Source organism: Stigmatopora argus, chromosome 19 (genome assembly GCF_051989625.1).
Source record: "Stigmatopora argus isolate UIUO_Sarg chromosome 19, RoL_Sarg_1.0, whole genome shotgun sequence".
Taxonomy (NCBI): Eukaryota; Metazoa; Chordata; class Actinopteri; order Syngnathiformes; family Syngnathidae; genus Stigmatopora; species Stigmatopora argus.
Window position 1 is genome coordinate 12,699,929 of NC_135405.1, and position 8,494 is coordinate 12,708,422.

An 8,494-nucleotide genomic window follows, 5' to 3' on the forward strand; every position below is an offset into this window, starting at 1 on the left:
AAGTTTAGTGGCGGAGAATCACCAAAGTGATGCAGATTCATCAATTCTATCAATCAACTAATCACTATTCATCATCTAATCACAAATCGCGCAAAAAACTGAGGAATATTGTCCAAATGGATTGGACGTCTGTCGCCGTCATGGGCGGCCAATGATTGAAATCATTTGGGCAAATGAAGTAGCGCGCTCTAATAAAAGCTTAGTAGCTGAAAGTCACAGCCGCCATCACCTCGGGGGTACTTTATTGAAATTATTAGATTGGACTTCACTGAGCCAGAACCCGTCGTGCTTTTGTTTGGAAAATAAACCCAAAAAGCGCAAAACACTATTTTAATCCCATTTCCCGCTTGGACAGAAAGGCAGACTCACTTACGACCGAGTCATGCAAGCAAAAGGCGGGCTTTTTCATCCATTTATTTTCACGGCTGCGTTTTAGTTCTTTTTCCAAGAAATTCAATCGTTATTGGAAAAATGATTCATACGTGTTTCGTGGGGAAATTGCTCTCACGCAAACAAACGATTTCTCGGGAGCGGATCGAAGCGGTCAATGTTTTTTTTAATGCGGGCTGTTAATGCGTGCTCCCTCCTTTTTATCAAAAAATTTAAAAATACTAGAAAATATTTGCTATTTGGAGGCTCAAAACGCAGATTTGAATGTCTATAAATGAACTGGAACGGTGGTAAAGTGGTTAGCGCGTTGGTCTCGCAGTTCTGGGGTCGAGGGTTCGAACCCAGGTGGGTCCTCACTTTGTGGAGTTTGCATGCTCTCCCCGGGCTCGCGTGGGTTTTCTCTCCGGGTGCTCCGGTTTCCCAAAAAACAAGCAAACTAGGCTAATTAATTGCTAAATTACCCTTAGCTATGATTGGTTGTCCTTCACACATCACACTGTGCCCTGCGATTGGCTGGCCACCAATTCAGGGTGTCCCCGACCTTCGTTGGCCGAGTAACCGTGGTAACGGTTAACGACACCAAAAATACATTTGGCAGCTTATATAAAACAGCGTCAAAATTGGGCTACTGGAAATTAGCATGCCTAAAGAATAGGGGACACCTTGAAAAACAACAAGAGTAGACTTTGCTTTTGATAAACAGACCTGCCAAGCACCTGTCAATCATCCATCAAATCTAAACATCCGTTCCCGCGGCAACATCATCAGTCATACTTTCCCACACGGAAGCCGTCTTTTATGCGTTTGTCCTCTCGTTCTTCTTCTTCTTCTCCTGTCATCTTCCACAAAGACATCGACGCCACCCACGCTAAGCCCGCCTCCCTCGTCGCCGGGGGTGACGCAGGCGCCCCGAAGGGGACGCCGACTTTTCTCCGCGCCGAAGATAAGACGAAAATTCTTCCGAATATTTGTTATCTTTAACCGTAGGACGATAACTCGATGGATGTCTGGTAGCGACGTCACGACGCCAGCCCTCCCAGTCTAAAAAGATTGGACGCCCATCGCCGTCAGCATCACGCAAAATGTCACGACATTATCTTTTCATTTATTCCGGCATTTTTAATATCAGAGGTTGTTTCTGGGTCGGACGATATCTTTTGGAACGCATTGATTTTTATTTTTTCACCGCCACCCAACAAAAGTCGTGGCGGCCATGAATAATTCAAAGGGGCGCTGATATTAACCAACAATAAAAGATAGAGATGCTAAATAAAAGATCCGGCAAAGTACTTTTTCAATATTTGATGCTCACCCCAGCAGACCTCCATTTGACAAGAAAAAGTACAGAATATGACCTCCATATGAAATATATATCAGGTGTATGAGAATATTGATGATGTCACTGGATTATAAAGCAACATCAAATGACTTTAATTGCTTGCAAATAATTAACTTTTTATTATTGTTGGATAGTTTTGCTCAAATTGGAAAAATAAGATGGCAAACGTCAAAAAATCATATTTCGTAGCTAATTTTCTAATGTTTTTCAAATAGTTTCTTTCATTCATGGAAGCTACTAAACTTTCAAAATATTCATTCATTTTATCCAAGGGTCGCGGGGGTGCTGGAGCCTATCCCAGCTGACTACGGGCACCATGCGCGGAAACCCCCTGAATCGGTGGACAGCCAATCGCAGGGCATAACGAGACAAAGGACAACCAATCACACCTAGGAGCAATTTAGAGTGCTAAATTAGCTTTGCATTCATGTTTTTGTGATATAACAGGAAACCGGAGTACCCAGAAAAAACCCACGCAAACCTGAAGAGAGCATGCAAACTCCACACATTGAAGAATCGAACCCTCGACCGCAGAACTGCAAGCCCGGCGTGCTAACCACTCGTCCACTGGGCCGCCAAATTTTTGATTTGGTACAAAATGGTAATTTATTATTTTGGACGGAAGCTACGTCGTACTTGGCCTGACACCTGTAAATGACAGAGTGCTCTTTTTGGCGAAGAAGTCAATCAGTGACATTCAACCGTGGCCTCCTAAAGAGACGCTTCAATCAAGCCCCGCCCCCAGAGACCCCCGCAAAACACAAAAGTGTGTACTCGCGTGTGTTTTGGTGTGCGTCCTCCAGAGTGCTGACATTCCACATCGCGCTAACACTGACATCGGCCTGACATTTTTTATCCCGCTGCTTCCCCAAAACGTTTTTTGGCGCTTTAACGGTAAAATACTGCTCGAGAACATTTAGAAAACGGCTATGAATTCTTCCATTGTAACTTTTTGCTGGACAAAAGCATATTTTCATGGTGAAATATCGCAGTTTTATGGCCGGGTCTAGCCTTTTTGCAGGTTTATGTGGGGGGGTTTTTTAACATCAAAATGATGGATTTTACGGCATACCTGTAACATTTTAGTGGTGGACTATAATATGATCGTAACCTTGTGTTTTTAAAGTGAAGCAGCTTTTTTTAAAGATATATAATAGATTTGTGGACTTGTTCAGTTTTTTTTTTGCTCAAGATACAATTTTCCATCGACATTGTTGAGTTAATATGTATGAATGGCGACTATATTAAAGGGGAAAACATAATTTGATTGGATTACTACATTTTTACGAGAATATTGAAGACAAAAATATGTTTGGCCTTGGTGAAGGTATTTCGTAAAAATAAAAACAGAAAACAAACCACAACAGGTGTGTGTGTGTAGCTCTTACCGTTTCATTTTCATCCTTCACTGAACTGAGACGAGAGATGCAGGTCGCCAGCTTCGTGGCGACCTATCTCCATTTGTGGAATTCAACAAAAACATTTTTGGGGAGGTCCATCTTTTCCTGCAATAAAAAAAACAAGAACTTTGGTTAGTATTAGGGGTTCAAGGAATTCCTACAAAACTTTATGGACTTTATTAAAATGGTTTACAAAAAAAAAATTGGTCAACCGTATTTTCACGACTATTAGGCGCACTTAAAAGTCTTAAATTTTCTCCAAAATAGACAGGGCACCTTACAATGCGGTGCGCCTTATATATGGAAAAAAATTAAAATGTGTCATTCATTGAGGGTGCGCCTTATAATGCAGTGCGCCTTATACTCGTGAAAATACGTATATAACATTTCCCTTGTTTTGATTGCGCATAATCCTGCAAAAAATGAACGTAAAGTTATTGGTCATCAACACACAATTTGAGTTTTAGTCAGGTAGTATAAAAATAACTTGGTCTCTTTCCTTGAAAATATATTTTTTAAATCGTCATGGTTTTCGTTGAAGATAAACGTACAATTGTGAAGCAAAAAAAAACTACCTTGGCCAATGTTTTCCAATTTTTATCCGCATTGGTGAGAGGAAAACAAAAATTCCATCACGGAAGGCGATGGAAAACTGTTTAAATTATACTTGTTGGCAGCGGAGTCGGGTTTTTAACAGGCTTACGCAGGGATTTGCGGGCAAGCCTCCTAAATCCAAAGACAAATGCAACTTGGGTCGGTAATAATGTGTCAAAATATGTCAAGATTTTCCCCGTACAAAACAAAAAAAAAGGAGATAGTGGGGAGCAGGTGGATAAGTTCTGTCATAACTCATACATCCCATTCAAGCGGCAATGCAAATTTTCCGGCATCTTTATTAACGACGAGCTGACCTTTTCCCGCACGCTTTTCATCAGCGAACTCCGACGTCATCCCATTTCCACGCGCCACGGAACAATAAGCTCCACGGTGGGAAATATTGACCGTGGCAAATGGAAATGCTAATGGTGGAGTCCCCGAAGCCCAGAGGTGTTCCGCCTGCATGTCCAAATGGAGATGAGGCTGGAAAAAGACAGAAAAAAAAAGACAAGCGTTTGAGCGGAAAGCGATGATGAAGAACATTAGATTTTCAAAAACAGATAAGTGCGGAAGCAACAGAAGGGAAAAAAAAGGACATAAAAGCCACGGCGGCTGACATGGATGATTTGTTTTTGTCATTTAACAGGAAAGATCGGACACTGTTGACTAAAAACATACAACGGTGAACCGTAAACACACAATTGTTGGTAAAAAGCTCAAATATTGACCTTTAATTATCAACGGTTGTGTATTTATGGTCAGTGAAAGACTATATGCTGTGTTTTTTTTTTTTTTTCATGCCATCCGCTTTTTTCTGACACTGGTAAGTTGTCAATTCTGACGTAAAAGGACCGTTTATTTCAATTAGAGTCCAAAAAGCTCGTTAGTGGGTCAGCTCGACCTCGGTTTAGCGATGATAGCGCCTAATGGCGATGCTGTTGTTAACGGCGACCCTTTTTAAGGCAACCGCAGTCGGGTAATTGTTGCTAATTAGCATGACGAGACGGCCGCGAGGTGTCTCGACAAAGTTGGAGAAGTGCTTATCTTCAAGGCATTTTTGTATCCTGCTCGTTTTGCAGATTTAACAAAACGGAATTGCTATATGTGGGAAGATTCTACGGATGCAATTGTATGCTTTCATTTGCATTTTGTACATCTGGTGAACATTCTTCCCTGTCAAAATGGATTTGACATATTTTATCGTGAATGGCAGTCATTTGATAGGCAGCCATAGACATACGAATGACAGTTGTAAACATTAAATTGGTGACCGGAAAATAGATTGCTGAATGTAAACGCATAAATGCATTTCTGTTTTTTTGACATTGACATACTATTGTTAAAATGGCTGCTGCATATTGAACTTGAACGTCGAAAATACTAGATTGCCCATGAATATACAATTGCTGAACTTCAACATAGAATTGTCAAGAAAAAGCATTTACTGGAAGGCTAATAAAATGCAATTGTAAACATGAATATTAATTTTAACGCTCACAATTGTTGACCTGGATGGTGCAAAATACCCTATTGGCCATAAACATACAACTACATACCGTCAACATATAATTAGTGAAAGTGTATTTGATGGAAATCCATTAACATCCGATTGTGAACCACAAACACAGCGCTGTTAAAAACGACTTGAAAATAATACTATTCTCCATAAATATCTACTTTTTGATCATAATCATGCACTTCTCAACTATCAACATTCTATTGGAGAAAAAAAAACATAATGAAAAAAAAAAAAACACACCGTTAAAACCATACAATTGTTGTCCTTGAAGGCGAAAAATACTATATATATATATATATATATATATATATAGTCACCTTCAAGGACAATAACTGTATGGTTTTAACAGAGGTGTGTTTATATATATATACATACATATATACATATATATATACATACATACATATATACACACATATATATATACATAAATACATACACATATACATATATATGTATACATATACGTATACATATACATATATATACATATACACATACATATACATATATATATGCATATACATATATATATATATGCATATACATATATATACCTTAAATATACAATTGATCAACATACGTTTCTCTACTACAGTAATCCCTCGAATATCGCAAAGTAGGATCACCCCTTTTATTGCGACATAGCATCCTATATTAATTTTATTATCTTACAAATGATCTACTATTTTGCCGGATTTTCTAACTAGCATCGACACAGACGTGGCTGTGAAAAAAAAAGTTCAGTTTCTTTCGATGGCCGACTACGGACTCAACATGCTCCAACCGAGTGTTTCTGTTTCAAGTTCGCCCGGCGACAGTCGAGTCACCGAGTCAGTGACTGTCTCCCCTCATAAAAGAGCTCCTCGTCTCGCAAAGGTCAGCCGTCCCCCCGTAACGCATCACCCGGCGCGCCGTCGGGCCTGTCGCTTACCGTCGGGATGGGATGAGATAAAGGGAAAAAAAACGGGTCGCATGTCACCTGGGTCGCCTTACGCGACCCGGGGAAACCCTCGGCGAGCGTTCCGACGCCCGGAGACGCCCCGAGAGTCCGCCGTGGTGCGCGCAAGGTCACCACGGAGTTGCTCGGTCGTAAAGTCAATTGAATTCTCGATCGGATTCATGGTCGCAATAACACATTTGCAACAAAAGAACAATTTAGCGCTTTAACGGGCGAGAAGGAATGACGTTGTGAGAACCGAGTGGCAAAAGTACAGCTATAAAATTGTCAAAGTTATTTAGGTTTTTCTCATTATAGTAAAGCGAGTGCGAGTTCTCGCAAACTTGCAGTGATTAAAATGGATTCTTTACAGCATAGCACTATTTTATTCTTAGTATAAACATACAAATGTCGTACTAGAAAGAGACAATCACGGACTAAAAATGCATAATTAGACGATGAACATGAAAATTGATAACCTTAAAAATAATTGTTCCCAATTATCAAAAGTAACGATACCGAAATATTATATATATATATATATATATATATATATATATATATATACATACATATATATACATATGTATATATACATATATATATATACATATATACACATATACACATACATATATATACACACATATATATATATACATATATATATATATATATACATACATACATATATATATATATATATATATATATAAAATATATATTTCCAGTTATATTTAATCGCAAATGTATACTCATTCTATGTTAGTTTACTGTCGTGTTTTTTTCTACAAAGTTGTGTTAATGTATTTTTTTTATTTACTTGTTATTGATGATGAATCTATATTATATTTTTTGTTTGGATATCACAAAAAAAATTAAGGATTTAATTGAATATTTCTTAAAGTAATGAAGGGTATTATTGAATTTTCCTTGCTAATAAAATGTTTTTAATTATTAATGCTGTACTAAAAATCGTATTTTCTTTTTCATTTCAGTATCGTGAGAATACTATTGGCTACAGACTGTTTTTAAAGAAATAAATGTAAACATAATAAGCATTTAAAAAATTGGTGCTTCTAAGCAAACAATTCATTAGCTGCCAGCCTCTAAAGTTAAATAGGACGTCTTATGTTTTCAAATTCAACTGTTTTTTACTCCTTTGTTCCTTTAAACCATCTTTGCTTTTTGTCTTCACTGGCAGGTTTTGCCATTCTCCCCCCAAAAATGTAATGTTTTTCTTGAAGAAAACTTTGCATACATTACCATTAATATAAAGTCTTATTCACAGCGGCTAAAAAAACAAAGAATAAAAACGCGATTTTATCCTTTTTTTATTTTATCCGCAGGCTCGTCCCGTCATTAGCGTCCACCTCGCAGTCGTTTTGACAGCGCGCATGCAAAATAATGCTTTTTCCTCTCCGTGTTTGACATTTACACGCAGACTTTCTTAGTTGTTTTCTTTGTTCAAAAGCACTCTGGCGACGTTCCCTCGGAGTCGGAGCCGCTTGAAACAATTTCGTTTATGACCGATTCCCGCCTAACCGCCGCGGGGAACGTCAACTGTCTGGAGGGACGATGTGTTTACCGACAAAGTCAATAATTTCATTTAAATAAAAACCTATAGTGAACTATTCCTGCCATGGAAATACATTTTCCGTGGTCTCCTGGTGCTAAATAAGAACTGATGGGTTGAAATTCGTCCGTTTGACAACATCGCTCTCAGTCAAATAGTTTATTTTTTACAAAAAGTATACGCAAAAGTAAATGCAATGCGTTACCACCTACCTCTGGTTTTAGACGAGCCTGGCGTGTCGCAAAAGTCTTTGGGCATCATTCATCATGACTCCCATTCGGGTTTTTGCCACGTGAGTGCGGGGGGCGTCATTAAAAAAGTACAAAACTCAAGCTTTGGGGCTTCTGGTAACGATGCAAGAACCTCAAAGGAGCTTTACGGACCTGGAAATGGTAGGCAGACAAATTAATTTTACATGAGCAGTCAGGCTTCGTATCGTATCAGGAGTTTAAAAGATAAAAGTTATACCAACCTAACTCTTTCGGGGATGTTGAGGATGAGAGTCGTCCAATCGTGTGGCTCAAAACGGTCCGTTGAATTTCGGTCTGGACCAAAGACATCAAACTATGGACTTTTCCTGGTTGTGATTAGGACTTGAGAGTGACTATTGACTGGCCTTGAAAGACTCCAAGGACCTGAGCAAGTTGGCTACACATTATTTAAGACCAAAGTAGTGGCTCAATTGAGTTATCAGGTCCTGTCTCCATGGGAGATGAAATTCTACTTCAGTTAG

The 8,494-nt window shown here is 38.8% G+C and overlaps 1 protein-coding gene across 1 annotated transcript in view; it reads right to left on the reverse strand.

Moving 5' to 3' along the window:
- The window catches only part of man1a1 (mannosidase, alpha, class 1A, member 1), a 76,778-nt gene extending 68,284 nt beyond the window's left edge, over positions 1-8,494 (reverse strand). Inside the window, exons 1-4 of the mRNA XM_077586456.1 lie at positions 8,234-8,494; positions 7,974-8,144; positions 4,041-4,209; positions 3,118-3,234 (exon numbers count right to left, since the gene is read on the reverse strand). The gene's annotated coding sequence lies outside the window, so the exon portion shown is untranslated. The remainder of the gene's footprint in view (positions 1-3,117; positions 3,235-4,040; positions 4,210-7,973; positions 8,145-8,233) is intronic.